The sequence below is a fragment of the Engystomops pustulosus genome, chromosome 2, assembly GCF_040894005.1.
Source record: "Engystomops pustulosus chromosome 2, aEngPut4.maternal, whole genome shotgun sequence".
NCBI lineage: Eukaryota > Metazoa > Chordata > Amphibia > Anura > Leptodactylidae > Engystomops > Engystomops pustulosus.
The window spans coordinates 259192928-259209266 of NC_092412.1; the positions used below are offsets into that span (position 1 = coordinate 259192928).

At 48.2% G+C, this 16339-nt stretch overlaps 1 protein-coding gene across 8 annotated transcripts in view; it reads left to right on the plus strand.

Annotated features, from left to right (window-relative positions):
- ZBTB20 (zinc finger and BTB domain containing 20) overlaps positions 1-16339 on the plus strand; it is a 713029-nt gene that overhangs the window by 546997 nt on the left and 149693 nt on the right. The window lies entirely within an intron of this gene.

Here is a 16339-nt window from a genome sequence, read left to right on the forward strand (position 1 = left end):
GATGTGGACCAGTCAGGACCGGTCACACGTGGCGGTGATGTAGATGTGGACCAGTCAGGACCAGTCACATGTGGCAGTGATGTAGATGTGGACCAGTCACATGTGGCAGTAATATAGATGTGGACCAGTCAGGACCGGTCACACGTGGTGGTAATGTAGATGTGGATCAGTCAGGACTGGTTAAACGTGGCGGTGATATAGATGTGGACCAGTCAGGACCGGTCACACGTGGCGGTGATGTAGATGTGGACCAGTCAGGACTGGTCACACGTGGCGGTGATGTAGATGTGGAACAGTCGGCATAGGTCAGGTCTGGGCCCACTGGTAACCTACCCGACCATCCACTATAGATATTAGTATAGCCTGGCCACGTACACGGACATATAGTGCCAGGGAGGTCTACGCGTTTAATAGGAGGTGACAGCTACCACAGGGCCTAGTGTCAAGGGGGCCCAAGAGATTGGCTATAGGGGTAAGGACAAAGATAAATCCTTCAATAATATTACATCATAATTTTATCCTATAGAGTCCACTGTGGGATGATGTAAACGTATAGGATCTGGGATAGCAATATAAAGGATCCTATGTAATGTGGTATCTTCATATAGGACCCTATATGACACATGGGACATATGTTACCATGTGTGATGTCATCATATAGCAATACCGTAGACATAAAGATTATTATTTCATTGTAAAGGATCATATAGCAAATGGTATAATGACAGGATCTTGTGGCATGTGGACAGTACAGGATTGTATAATGGGATCATCCAGAACTTCATATGATTGAATGGAATACAAAACAGCATGGAATGATCATATAGGATCCTATACAGCATGGAATGATCATATAGGATCCTATATAGCATGGAATCCTCATATAGGATCCTATACAGCATGGGATCATCATATAGGATCCTATACAGCATGGAATCATCATATAGGATCCTATACAGCATGCAATGATCATATAGGATCCTATACAGCATGGAATCCTCATATAGGATCCTATACAGCATGGTATAATCATATAGGATCCTATACAGCATGGAATGATCATATAGGATCCTATACGGCATGGAATCATCATATAGGATCCTATACAGCATGGTATCATCATATAGAATCCTATACAGCATGGAATGATCATATAGGATCCTATACAGCATGGAATCATCATATAGGATCCTATACAGCATGGAATCCTCATATAGGATCCTATACGGCATGGTATCATCATATAGGATCCTATACAGCATGGAATCATCATATAGGATCCTATACAGCATAGTAGCATCATATAGGATCCTGTACAGCATAGTAGCATCATATAGGATCCTATACAGTATGGTATCATCATGTAGGATCCTATACAGCATGGAATAATCATATAGGATCCGATACAGCATGGAATCCTCATATAGGATCCTATACAGCATGGGATCATCATATAGGATCCTTTACAGCATGGTATAATCATATAGGATCCTATACAGCATGGAATGATCATATAGGATCCTATACGGCATGGAATCATCATTATAGGATCCTATACAACATGGAATCCTTATATAGGATCCTATACAGCATAGTAACATCATATAGGATCCTGTACAGCATAGTATCATCATATAGGATCCTATACAGCATGGAATCAGCATATAGGATCCTATACAGCATAGTAGCATCATATAGGATCCTATACTGCATGGTATCATCATATAGGATTCTATACAGCATATTAGCATCATATAGGATCCTATACTGCACTGTATTATTATATAGGGTTTTTATACTTCATGGTTTCAACATGTAGGATCATACACTGCATGGTATTCTCCTATGGGATCCTATATTGCACAGTATCAGTATGTAGAGGATTATCATATCAGTTTTATCATATAGGATCTATACTGCATGGTATCCTCCTATGGGATCCTATACTGCACGGTATTGTTACATAGGTTCCTATACTGCTTCATTATATAAGTTTGTGTACTGCACAGTATCATCATATAGGATCTATACAGCATGGTATCCTCCTACGGCATTATATATTATTCCATTATGCATAGATTTATCATATAGGATCCTATACTGGGTGATACAATAAAAGATCCTATATTACAAGGAATCATTATAAGTAGGATCCAATACAGCATAAGATGATGGGGTCACGTGGGGGCAATGAGGTTCTGGGCTCAGGCTTGTACTTTGCTCCGGGATCGTCTAGTGATGTCTGACCGGTGGCGATCACTGTGGTCCCTGGTGTCCCTGTGACTTGTATAGTATTGGGGACACGATGTCCCCCTGGGGTGGGGGTGACTTTCACCTCTGGCTCCACTTCCCTATAGTGTAATCTTGGGCGGCTGTGTACATACCATGTGCATCTTTACAGACCTTTGCCCGATGACTGCAGCGCTGCCAAATCAAATAGGAAAGGATCTAAATAAAAAATACCTTATCTCTATCAAATAAATCATTAACTTGTAGGGGCCCAGAATCACCACATTATCGCAGGCGCAACCCGGCCGCTGCGCCAAGGCAAAAAACGGAACATAAAGTGTCCAAGACAGAGCCCGGCGCCTCCCTGACCACGTCTAAGGGGCCACGGGGAGACCACATCAGTATCATCGTACAGGAGGACCGAGACCATAAACTATGCCACGTGTGGACCTGGAGGAGCTTCATGTCCATAGCAGGAATATGTACAACCAATAGGACCTTGGCCCTAATATGAGTGTATTACACACTGTGTCATCTATAGTCATCGCACTGGGTCCATGGCTTCCGTTATTTGGGTTTTTTTGTACATTTTTCCCCCATTCCCTCTGATTTGCTTGTTAGACGAGGTTCCACTTCTTCATGGTACAAGGTGTAGTACCAGTACTGGCCACAGGGGGCTATGGCTGTTAACCCGCTGTACAGGTAGTATTACAGGTGTGGTGTGTAGTGTGTACACCTCCCCGCTGTACAGGTAGTATCACAGGTGTGGTGTGTAGTGTGTACACCTCCCCGCTGTACAGGTGGTATTACAGGTGTGGTGTGTAGTGTGTACACCGCTGTACAGGTAGTATTACAGGTGTGGTGTGTAGTGTGTACACCTCCCTGCTGTACAGGTGGTATTACAAGTGTGGTGTGTAGTGTGTACACCTCCCCGCTGTACAGGTAGTATTACAGGTGTGGTGTGTAGTGTGTACACCTCCCCGCTGTACAGGTAGTATTACAGGTGTGGTGTGTAGTGTGTGCACCTCCCCGCTGTACAGGTGGTATTACAGGTGTGGTGTGTAGTGTGTGCACCTCCCCGCTGAACAGGTGGTATTACAGGTGTGGTATGTAGTGTGTACACCTCCCCGCTGTACAGGTAGTATTACAGGTGTGGTGTGTAGTGTGTACACCTCCCCACTGTACAGGTGGTATTACAGGTGTGGTGTGTAGTGTGTACACCTCCCCGCTGTACAGGTAGTATTACAGGTGTGGTGTGTAGTGTGTACACCGCTGTACAGGTAGTATTACAGGTGTGGTGTGTAGTGTGTACACCTCCCCGCTGTACAGGTGGTATTACAGGTGTGGTGTGTAGTGTGTGCACCTCCCCGCTGTACAGGTGGTATTACAGGTGTGGTGTGTAGTGTGTGCACCTCCCCGCTGTACAGGTAGTATTACAGGTGTGGTGTGTAGTGTGTACACCTCCCCGCTGTACAGGTAGTATTACAGGTGTGGTGTGTAGTGTGTACACCTCCCCGCTGTACAGGTAGTATTACAGGTGTGGTGTGTAGTGTGTACACCTCCCCGCTGTACAGGTAGTATTACAGGTGTGGTGTGTAGTGTGTACACCTCCCCGCTGTACAGGTAGTATTACAGGTGTGGTGTGTAGTGTGTACACCTCCCCGCTGTACAGGTAGTATTACAGGTGTGGTGTGTAGTGTGTACACCTCCCCGCTGTACAGGTGGTATTACAGGTGTGGTGTGTAGTGTGTACACCTCCCCGCTGTACAGGTGGTATTACAGGTGTGGTGTGTAGTGTGTACACCTACCCGCTGTACAGGTGGTATTACAGGTGTGGTGTGTAGTGTGTACACCTCCCCGCTGTACAGGTGGTATTACAGGTGTGGTGTGTAGTGTGTACACCTCCCCGCTGTACAGGTGGTATTACAGGTGTGGTGTGTAGTGTGTACACCTCCCCGCTGTACAGGTGGTATTACAGGTGTGGTGTGTAGTGTGTACACCTCCCCGCTGTACAGGTGGTATTACAGGTGTGGTATGTAGTGTGTACACCTCCCCGCTGTACAGGTGTGGTGTGTAGTGTGTACACCTCCCCGCTGTACAGGTGGTATTACAGGTGTGGTGTGTAGTGTGTACACCTCCCCGCTGTACAGGTAGTATTACAGGTGTGGTGTGTAGTGTGTACACCGCTGTACAGGTAGTATTACAGGTGTGGTGTGTAGTGTGTACACCGCTGTACAGGTAGTATTACAGGTGTGGTGTGTAGTGTGTACACCGCTGTACAGGTAGTATTACAGGTGTGGTGTGTAGTGTGTACACCGCTGTACAGGTAGTATTACAGGTGTGGTGTGTAGTGTGTACACCGCTGTACAGGTAGTATTACAGGTGTGGTGTGTAGTGTGTACACCGCTGTACAGGTAGTATTACAGGTGTGGTGTGTAGTGTGTACACCGCTGTACAGGTAGTATTACAGGTGTGGTGTGTAGTGTGTACACCGCTGTACAGGTAGTATTACAGGTGTGGTGTGTAGTGTGTACACCTCCCCGCTGTACAGGTAGTATTACAGGTGTGGTGTGTAGTGTGTACACCGCTGTACAGGTAGTATTACAGGTGTGGTGTGTAGTGTGTACACCTCCCCGCTGTACAGGTAGTATTACAGGTGTGGTGTGTAGTGTGTACACCGCTGTACAGGTAGTATTACAGGTGTGGTGTGTAGTGTGTACACCTCCCCGCTGTACAGTTAGTATTACAGGTGTGGTGTGTAGTGTGTACACCTCCCCGCTGTACAGGTGGTATTACAGGTGCGGTGTGTAGTGTGTACACCTCCCCGCTGTACAGGTGGTATTACAGGTGTGGTGTGTAGTGTGTACACCTCCCCGCTGTACAGGTAGTATTACAGGTGTGGTGTGTAGTGTGTACACCTCCCCGCTGTACAGGTGGTATTACAGGTGTGGTGTGTAGTGTGTACACCTCCCCGCTGTACAGGTAGTATTACAGGTGTGGTATGTAGTGTGTACACCTCCCCGCTGTACAGGTGGTATTACAGGTGTGGTGTGTAGTGTGTACACCTCCCCGCTGTACAGGTGGTATTACAGGTGTGGTATGTAGTGTGTACACCTCCCCGCTGTACAGGTGGTATTACAGGTGTGGTGTGTAGTGTGTACACCTCCCCGCTGTACAGGTGGTATTACAGGTGTGGTGTGTAGTGTGTACACCGCTGTACAGGTGGTATTACAGGTGTGGTGTGTAGTGTGTACACCGCTGTACAGGTAGTATTACAGGTGAGGTGTGTAGTGTGTACACCTCCCCGCTGTACAGGTATTACGCTACACATAGGACATATGGAGCTTCCGGCAGGTATTACACCCTGGTCCCAGGTCACTGCAGCGAGGTCACACATGAGCTAATAATCAGGTGCCGCACGATAAGCTTTAGACTTTGATTTTGCCTGAGAATAAACTGGATAAACTTCCAACTATTCACCAACTGGCGCCATATGGAGCAGAGCCATTTGTGCTCAGTATGACGGCTGTATGTGAGCTCTGTATGGCGGTTATATGTGAGCTCTGTATGGCGGTTATATGTGAGCTCTGTATGGCGGTTATATGTGAGCTCTGTATGGCGGTTATATGTGAGCTCTGTATGGCGGCTGTATGTGAGCTCTGTATGGCGGTTATATGTGAGCTCTGTATGGCGGCTGTATGTGAGCTCTGTATGGCGGTTATATGTGAGCTCTGTATGGCGGCTGTATGTGAGCTCTGTATGGCGGCTATATGTGAGCTCTGTATGGCGGTTATATGTGAGCTCTGTATGGCGGCTGTATGTGAGCTCTGTATGGCGGTTATATGTGAGCTCTGTATGGCGGCTGTATGTGAGCTCTGTATGGCGGCTATATGTGAGCTCTGTATGGCGGCTATATGTGAGCTCTGTATGGCGGCTATATGTGAGCTCTGTATGGCGGTTATATGTGAGCTCTGTATGGCGGCTGTATGTGAGCTCTGTATGGCGGTTATATGTGAGCTCTGTATGGCGGCTATATGTGAGCTCTGTATGGCGGTTATATGTGAGCTCTGTATGGCGGTTATATGTGAGCTCTGTATGGCGGCTATATGTGAGCTCTGTATGGCGGTTATATGTGAGCTCTGTATGGCGGTTATATGTGAGCTCTGTATGGCGGTTATATGTGAGCTCTGTATGGCGGCTGTATGTGAGCTCTGTATGGCGGTTATATGTGAGCTCTGTATGGCGGTTATATGTGAGCTCTGTATGGCGGTTATATGTGAGCTCTGTATGGCGGTTATATAGAGCCCGCTTCTCTCTGTGATCGTATTCCCGGTGCCAGATACCTCGCCTTACCGCGAGCTCCTTGGTATTTGACTCTGTCTTTATCATCTCTGAATCCTCCGAGTTTCTTGCTCCGTCTCTCCTCGCTCCTGTGTCCGCATGTATTTATCCAGAGTCCCTGGCGTCCGGCTCCAGCAGAAGCTGAATGTGTGTGAAACTGGATGTGTGTTTGCATTTTTTAAAAGGCTGCTGGAGATAATAGTAAGTTTCTATCGCACCCCAAGTGCCATTATTCCCATCAGTACAGGTCAGTACTGCCCTATCATGTCCTATATCAGTGGTGGCGAACCTATGGCACTGGTGCCAGAGGCGGCACTCGGATCCCTCTCGGTGGGCACTCAGGCCATCAACCCAGCATGAAGTTCACCAGACAAAACTCAAAGAATCTTCCTACAATTTGCCCTCCTCCTTTCAACTGCGTTAGTGTCCTTAGGAGGCTGAACGATTAACAGTTGTCAAAGAACGAGGAGAAATAAATTACTGCTTATATTGCTGCGCTGGCACTTTCCGATAAATACGTGGCTTTTGGTTGAAGTTTGGGCACTCGGGCTCTAAAAGGTTCCCCATCACTGCCCTATATGATCCTGCTGGTGGCTCTGAGTGATGAAGGAGGGACACAGATACAGGCAGAGGCTGCTGGAGATTATAGGAAGCTTCTATTTCACCCAAAGTGCTTTACTCACTGTGTCCACAATACTGTCATATGGTGCAGAGGTAATGCTGCTATATACTGCCCATATAATACTGCCATATAGTGCAGAGATAATACTGTCATGTAGTGCAGAGATAATACTGTCATATAGTGCAGAGGTAATGCTGCTGTACAGGGCCGGATTAAGGGTGCTGGGGGCCCTTTCAACAATGTTTTTGGAAGTATATAGCCTGCCAGCCCCCTGTAATATATAGCCTGCCAGCCCCCTGTAGTATATAGCCTGCCATAGGGGTTTAGGATGTCAGCTGTGCCATCGCTGGGGGAGATTTTGTGCAGCAGCATGTTGTGATTGGACGCCGACAGCGTGACATCATCAATCACCGCCAGTGTCCCATCACAACCTGCTGCCAAAACAGTGCATCGGCGAACTCCCCCAGTGATGGCAGCTGTGTCTCACTGACACAGCTGACATCCTAGACCCCTATGTGCGATGCGGGCGGCCACGGGCCACTGCGTATCACACACAGAGACAGTCAGCGACTCAGCCGGAAACTGGTGGGGGCCGCTTAAAAAGTCAAAGTGGTGGGGGCCCCGGGGCTAGAGCCCCAGGAGCCCCTCCTTTAATCCGGCCCTGCTGCTGTATAGTGCACAGATAATGCTGCTATATAGTGTAGGGATAATACTGCTATATACTGACAATATAACACTGCCATATAGTGCACACATGATACTGCCATATAGTGTAGGGATAATATAATACTGCTATGTACTGCCTACATGACAGTGACCCGGGGGCGGCTCTTCAAGGATTTTCCCATGTAGGAAGGATTATTGTCACTGAACTGTAAGTTCCGGAAGCTTCTGCGGCCGGACACTTGTCCTCCAGGACGTCCACATGACCCGGAGTCGTCTGGTCTTGGATCTCAGGTTTTTTGAATAAAATTTGCCTGTGGTCGGATATTTTTACTTACTTTACCTAGAACATTGAAGGGAACGAATGACTGGATGTTACTGATTATAGGCAGACAGGACGCGGGATCTTTCCACCTGCTTTCTGATTGTTCTCTTATGTATTTATCACTATATAGTAAGACTGGAGGCGGCCGTTCACCCACAGACTTGTTGTGGGCATGCTCAGTGACGTGTAGAGATCATTGGTCAGGGATGAGGGGTGTGACCTGTAATGTGACCTATAGATTTGAGTGGAATAATGTACTGGGCATGCTCGATGACCTGCACACGAGGCAGGGAGTGACCTATAGACTTATGTGAGAGGGTGTTGTGGGCATGCTCTGTGACCTGTATGGGGGTCATTGTGCACAAGAGCTTTGCCATGACCTTTGGACCTGTAAGAGAGAGTGTTGTGGGCATGCTCTGTGACCTGGTCTTTGTGACGGCAGATGGAAGAAGTGAGTTGTAACCCTCACCTATGGCTTTAAATAGCAGTGGTCATGCTCTGTGAGCTATACAGGTGTCATGGTACAGGGACGGGGGTTGATTGAGCTGTGGTATGCCGAGGGGTAAAATCTGTTGACAGGTTCCCTCTAATGCTGAGTGTATAGTTTAGGAAGTACATTATTGGGAGTTTTGGAAGCAAAGCATAACTAGAAGCCCCCCTCATGATAGCTGTAAGTGTCGCCCCCTCTGGTCGGTCCCCGGTCTCCTCACATTCGGGTCTCCTATAACCAGAGATCCGAGCAGGAATCCTGTAATCAGGGGGCTGCGTGCAGAGACGAGGTATAACAAGTGAGCGCTCAGAGGACGGCCAGCTGGGAGGAAGGGGTTAAAGTTTAATATACACCAAATCCTCCCGTAATATACAGTAAAGATTAACCGCATTACTTCCGGAGGTGGAGCGGTCACCCCCGGTCAGGACATTGTGTCTGTAAGTTTATGAGCTGTATAGAGCGCGGAGGGCGCTGGTTATAGGTTAACCATTGTATATGATAAACAAAGAGCTCATAAAGGTGCACCAGGAGCACCCGGTGCATGCCAACCCCGCTGGCACCTGCTAAATGCCTCCCTTTATTACAGGCAGAACCTGCTCTTGGTTGTTGTCTCCACTTCACCTGGCAAAAATAGGTTGTAGGCGCCATGTATCTGCGCAACTCCAGGGCTGAAAGGTCAGGTAACCGGAGTGCTCGGTGCGATAGGTGTACCAACAAGCCGCCTGGTGCTACTGCAAAACTAGGAGTCATCCAGGAAGCAGAAAAGCAGGGGATTGCCCACATTGGATGTCCTCCTGCTAGAAGTAAATGGAGATGTCAAAATTGGGATAGGAGCGGCGTCCCACGTCGGGATAGGAGCGGCATCCCACGCGGGAATAGGACCGGTCTACCCAGTGTGACCTTGCCCAATGCACTAGACCTCAGACGTCATATATGACTTTTCCATTAATGATGTTGGAGCGGTTGTTTGAGGACCAGTCTAAGCTGATTATATCTCAGGGGCTAATAAAGGAAACCTGGTGTAATATGGGCATCAAGAGCTGATATGGTGATCGGGGTAGATAAGGGACTAGTCTAATGTCCCTTATAATGACTCTCCTGGATGTAGGGGCTGATCTGATCACCTGGAGCTGATGTGGGCACCCAAGGATGATGAGGGATGATATGGTTACAAGAGTAGAAATGGGACTAGTCTGATATCACTGGTCATGTCTCTAGTTTAGAGGCTGATATGACCACCATGAACTGATATGGGCAACTAGAGCTAATATAAGACTAGTTTAAGGTTTCTATGGCTTGCAGTGGCTCATATGTGCACCCAAGGATGATAAGGGCTGATATGGTGACAAGAGTAGATATGGGAGAAGTCTACAGTTGTTCTTTGCGTCTCTACCATTCTACAAGGGCTGATATGGGAACCCAGGGATGAAATGGTAACGGCAGCTCGGGGTCTAGTCCGATATCACGGATCATGTCTCTACTGGTTCCATTAAAATTCCTGATCCTCTTTCCGATTGATCTTTACAATCCCCATCTGGTGAAGGAATTCATTGTATCCCACGTCCATGTAATTCATGTCTCAGGCTCCACCACAAGATCATAACTGGTGAGAGGGGTTAATACTCCAGGAAGACAGAATCTAATTAGCTCTAATTAATTACTGTAAGACAGAAGTATAAAGGGGGGAACGCCCGTCGCTGGGAGGAGCAACGCACAAACAAGCTGGGGCCCTAACTGGGAGTCTCCGAGGGGCCTGAGCCAGAACACCGAGTCCATGCAGAGGAGACGCCGTCATGGCTGCTCATTACTTGCAGTTAATTAGATATGAGCAAACCCCAGTCTAAGGCTGAAGGAACAAATCCCAGGCCCGGCGTGTAAACAATGTGAGAAGGGAGTCCTCCGCGGCCCTCGCCGTGCAAGACAAATGAAATATTAACAGCAGCAACAGGAGAGGACGGATCGCTCCGAGCAGAGGGGACAGGGCCGCTGCCGGGGGGCCTGCAAGGATGTGATGTGTCTTCTCACTGTCACTGTGCCGGCAACTCCACATCTACTAATAAGGCAAAGAATCATAGAGACGGCAGAACCGTGGGGCCCGAGGAGGCGGCAGAACCGTGGGGCCCGAGGAGGCGGCAGAACCGTGGGGCCCGAGGAGGCGGCAGAACCGTGGGGCCCGAGGAGGCGGCAGAACCGTGGGGCCCGAGGAGGCGGCAGAACCATGGAGGCGGCAGAACCATGGAGGCGGCAGAACCATGGAGGCGGCAGAACCATGGAGGCGGCAGAACCATGGAGGCGGCAGAACCATGGAGGCGGCAGAACCATGGAGGCGGCAGAACCATGGAGGCGGCAGAACCATGGAGGCGGCAGAACCATGGGGCCCGGGGAGACGGCAGAACCATGGGGCCCGGGGAGACGGCAGAACCATGGGGCCCGGGGAGACGGCAGAACCATGGGGCCCGAGGAGACGGCAGAACCATGGGGCCCGAGGAGACGGCAGAACCATGGGGCCCGAGGAGACGGCAGAACGACATGGCGCAGAGACGCGATTGAAGCACGAGGCCCAAAAGAGACTACAGAAGGCCGGGGCCCAAAAGAGACTACAGAAGGCCGGGGCCCAAAAGAGACTACAGAAGGCCGGGGCCCAAAAGAGACTACAGAAGGCCGGGGCCCAAAAGAGACTACAGAAGGCCGGGGCCCAAAAGAGACTACAGAAGGCCGGCGCAGAGAAACAAGAGGCAGGGTCTTTATGATGGAGGAGCCTTCTCCCATCTATGGAGTATACAATGTTGCTTCTCCTCAGGAACCCATAAGAATGATTTGTTCTGCAGTATAAAGCATGGTGGAGGCCGCAGCCTTCTATGCAGGGGATGAGACCGCAGTCGCCAGGTTTTATCCTCGTCTGTGAGGGATGGAGATATTTCTTGAGTTTCCCAGCAGATGTGACGCAGCTCTAGCAGAGACATCATGGCCGCTGGGATTCAGCACTGGGTCTGTGGACAGTTCTCGGAGACCCCTCTACAGCAATGACGTCTGTTTCCTAGTCAGACCTCCAGGCATCCCAAGCTTCTGCTGGAAGCTCCATAGGTATCCTGAAGTGTTCCAAGAATTCCAGAAGAATCTATATAATGCACAAATAATACCACCATACAGGGCTCAGATAATACCACCATACAGCGCTCAGATAATACCACCATACAGGGCTCAGATAATACCACCATACAGAGCTCAGATAATATCACCATACAGGGCTCGGATAATACCACCATACAGTGCTCAGATAATACCACCATACAGCGCTCAGATAATACCACCATACAGCGCTCAGATAATACCACCATACAGTGCTCAGATAATACCACCATACAGCGCTCAGATAATACCACCATACAGCGCTCAGATAATACCACCATACAGCGCTCAGATAATACCACCATACAGGGCTCAGATAATACCACCATACAGCGCTCAGATAATACCGCCATACAGAGCTCAGATAATACCACCATACAGTGCTCAGATATTACCACCATACAGCGCTCAGATAATATCACCATACAGCGCTCAGATAATACCACCATACAGCGCTCAGATAATACCACCATACAGGGCTCAGATAATACCACCATACAGCGCTCAGATAATACCACCATACAGCGCTCAGATAATACCACCGTACAGCGCACAGATAATACCACCATACAGCGCTCAGATTATACCACCATACAGAGCTCAGATAATACCACCATACAGCGCTCAGATAATACCACCATACAGAGCTCAGATAATACCACCATACAGAGCTCAGATAATACCACCGTACAGCGCACAGATAATACCACCATACAGCGCTCAGATAATACCACCGTACAGAGCTCAGATAATACCACCGTACAGCGCACAGATAATACCACCATACAGCGCTCAGATAATACCACCATACAGAGCTCAGATAATACCACCATACAGAGCTCAGATAATACCACCATACAGCGCTCAGATAATACCGCCATACAGAGCTCAGATAATACCGCCATACAGTGCTCAGATAATACCACCATACAGTGCTCAGATATTACCGCCATACAGCGCTCAGATAATATCACCATACAGCGCTCAGATAATACCACCATACAGCGCTCAGATAATACCACCATACAGGGCTCAGATAATACCACCATACAGTGCTCAGATAATACCGCCATACAGAGCTCAGATAATACCACCATACAGTGCTCAGATAATACCACCATACAGTGCTCAGATAATACCACCATACAGGGCTCAGATAATACCACCATACAGCGCTCAGATAATACCACCATACAGAGCTCAGATAATACCACCATACAGAGCTCAGATAATACCACCGTACAGCGCACAGATAATACCACCATACAGCGCTCAGATAATACCACCGTACAGAGCTCAGATAATACCACCGTACAGCGCACAGATAATACCACCATACAGCGCTCAGATAATACCACCATACAGAGCTCAGATAATATCACCATACAGCGCTCAGATAATACCACCATACAGCGCTCAGATAATACCACCATACAGGGCTCAGATAATACCACCATACAGGGCTCAGATAATACCGCCATACAGAGCTCAGATAATACCGCCATACAGTGCTCAGATAATACCACCATACAGTGCTCAGATAATACCACCATACAGGGCTCAGATAATACCACCATACAGCGCTCAGATAATACCACCATACAGCGCTCAGATAATACCACCATACAGTGCTCAGATATTACCACCATACAGTGCTCAGATAATATCACCATACAGCGCTCAGATAATACCACCATACAGCGCTCAGATAATACCACCGTACAGGGCTCAGATAATACCACCGTACAGCGCTCAGATAATACCACTATACAGAGCTCAGATAATACCACCATACAGAGCTCAGATAATACCACCATACAGTGCTCAGATAATACCACTATACAGCGCTGACATAATGCCATCAATAGTGCAATTAGAAACCACTATACAGTGATGAAATAATACCAGCACACACTGATATTTACCTAAAAGCCCCACACAGTGCCCCGGTAGTGACATAATACCGCCGTATGAGCAGGTCCATGTATCCAGATAAACTCCAGAGCCTGAATGAGAGGACATCCAGAGCATGAGGGTGACGTCACATTATCCAGCGGCCCTGTACTTACACATATACATAAAGACCCTCAGGACTATAGGACCTTTGCATTACACATGTGTCCAGTCCTAGTGTAGGTGATGCCATCTAATATCTAGTGATACCAGGTCATTACAGTATCGCAACATTGTAACAAACACTTCACAACACAACCACCAGGTGGCGCACACAGACACATGTAGCACAGCGCACACAGCAGGGGCGTAACTACAGTGGTAGCAGCCATAACAGCTGCTATGGGGCCTGCAGTGTCAGGGGGCCCCGGCATCTGAGATAACACTAAAGAATGGAGGATATGCACCATAATATACATATCATGCTGCTTATTGTACAGGATAATATGTATATAACAGTGCACATCATCCACAGTACACAGTATGAACCGGATAAGAAATGCCGGGGATGGTTGTGGTTATCACAACCATCCTCATCACTCTTATCATCCTCATCACTCTCATCATTGTCATCACTCTCATCATCCTCATCATTTTCATTGTCCTTCTCATCACCTCCATATTCCTCCTTTCATCTGCATCATCCTGTCCCTTTCTTCCCCCTCCTCATCACATATCACTGCACTACATTACTATATCCTGTACACTCAACAATACTGCAGCATTTCTCAGATATAATTCTAGGGCCCGGGAAGACATATTGTGTGACGCTGAGCTGCTCTCTGCCTCAAGCCGTCACCTTTGCATTCCAGGACGAGCTCACACAGACACTGACTTTCTGCCGGCAGCGTGAGGAGAGTAAAGCTACAGGCAGATAAGGTCTTTGTCCAGGGGAAAGGGAGGTACAGCAGAGCTGACAATGAGCTGACAATGTACAGTATGTTATAGCTCAGATGTAGGAGAAATGAAGTGTATAATTGTGTGTAATATGCATCTCATGGATCTCATCATCTCTGATCTGCCTCATTTCTCTTTCTAAATGTCAGATACAAGTGAATGTTTAGAAGGTAAATGAAAGTGTAGATAAACCTTGTACCTTGATAATCTAAGCACATTGTCAGCACACAGCATCTCATAGCACAGAGGGATCATGAAGTGTCTGCTCAGAGAGACCCTGCTCACATTCTGGAATCTTACTGTCTTATGACGGGGGTCTTCTGTCTCTGCCTCCCTTATCACGGGGGTCTTCAGTCTCTGCCTCCCTTATCACGGGGGTCTTCAGTCTCTGCCTCCCTTATCACGGGGTCTTCAGTTTCTGCTTCCCTCATCACGGGAGTCTTCAGTCTCTGCCTCCCTTATCACGGGGGTCTTCAGTCTCTGCCTCCCTTATCACGGGGGTCTTCAGTCTCTGCCTCCCTTATCACGGGGGTCTTCAGTCTCTGCCTCCCTTATCACGGGGTCTTCAGTTTCTGCTTCCCTCATCACGGGGGTCTTCAGTCTCTGCCTCCCTTATCACGGGGGTCTTCAGTCTCTGCCTCCCTTATCACGGGGGTCTTCAGTCTCTGCCTCCCTCATCACGGGGGTCTTCAGTCTCTGCCTCCCTTATCACGGGGGTCTTCAGTCTCTGCCTCCCTTATCACGGGGGTCTTCGGTCTCTGCCTCCCTTATCACGGGGGTCTTCGGTCTCTGCCTCCCTTATCACGGGGGTCTTCGGTCTCTGCCTCCCTTATCACGGGGGTCTTCGGCCTCTGCCTCCCTTATCACGGGGGTCTTCGGCCTCTGCCTCCCTTATCACGGGGGTCTTCGGCCTCTGCCTCCCTTATCACGGGGGTCTTCGGCCTCTGCCTCCCTTATCACGGGGGTCTTCGGCCTCTGCCTCCCTTATCACGGGGGTCTTCGGTCTCTGTCCTCCATGAGTGTTTGTCATCATGTAGATAACATGGATGACATTTCCCCATTCTTTGCCCGGACACCTGAGATTTCTGGTTGGGTTTCTCTGCCCTTGAATGATCCTGTTATTATTGATAGGTGTCAGTCTCCCCGGGCTCCCTGCGCCACCCATGTCACCCGTGTCACCCTTGGGATGGATACATTTATATTCTACACATGTGTGAACCTCCTGCTTATATTTTACTAAACTTATACCCTGCCTTTAAAATTCTATTCTAAACTCACATCCCTGTGTATCCCCTGCTTATTCAGGGTCTGCAGTGTCTCCTCTGCTCAGGATTATAGATAAATAATTGACTGGATGGAATCTAATTTCAATTATTTGCTCATAAGAACAAATTGGGAAAGTGATTGATTATTACCAGGGAGGGTGATGGTTATATATATATATATATATACAGATACTGAGGGGTTATAAGAGGTATCTCTGGTGGTCTAGGGTTATGAGCTTATGGTAATATCCCTGGTGGTCTAGGGTGATAAAAGCTTACGGTGATATCCTTGGTCTAGGGTTATCATTGGGTTATTAGAGGCTATGGTAATATCTGTGGTGGCTTTGGCTTATTGGAGTGTATGGTAACATTCCTGGTGATCTAGGAGTATGTTAGGGGTTATGCTATTGAGGCTTGGGTCATAT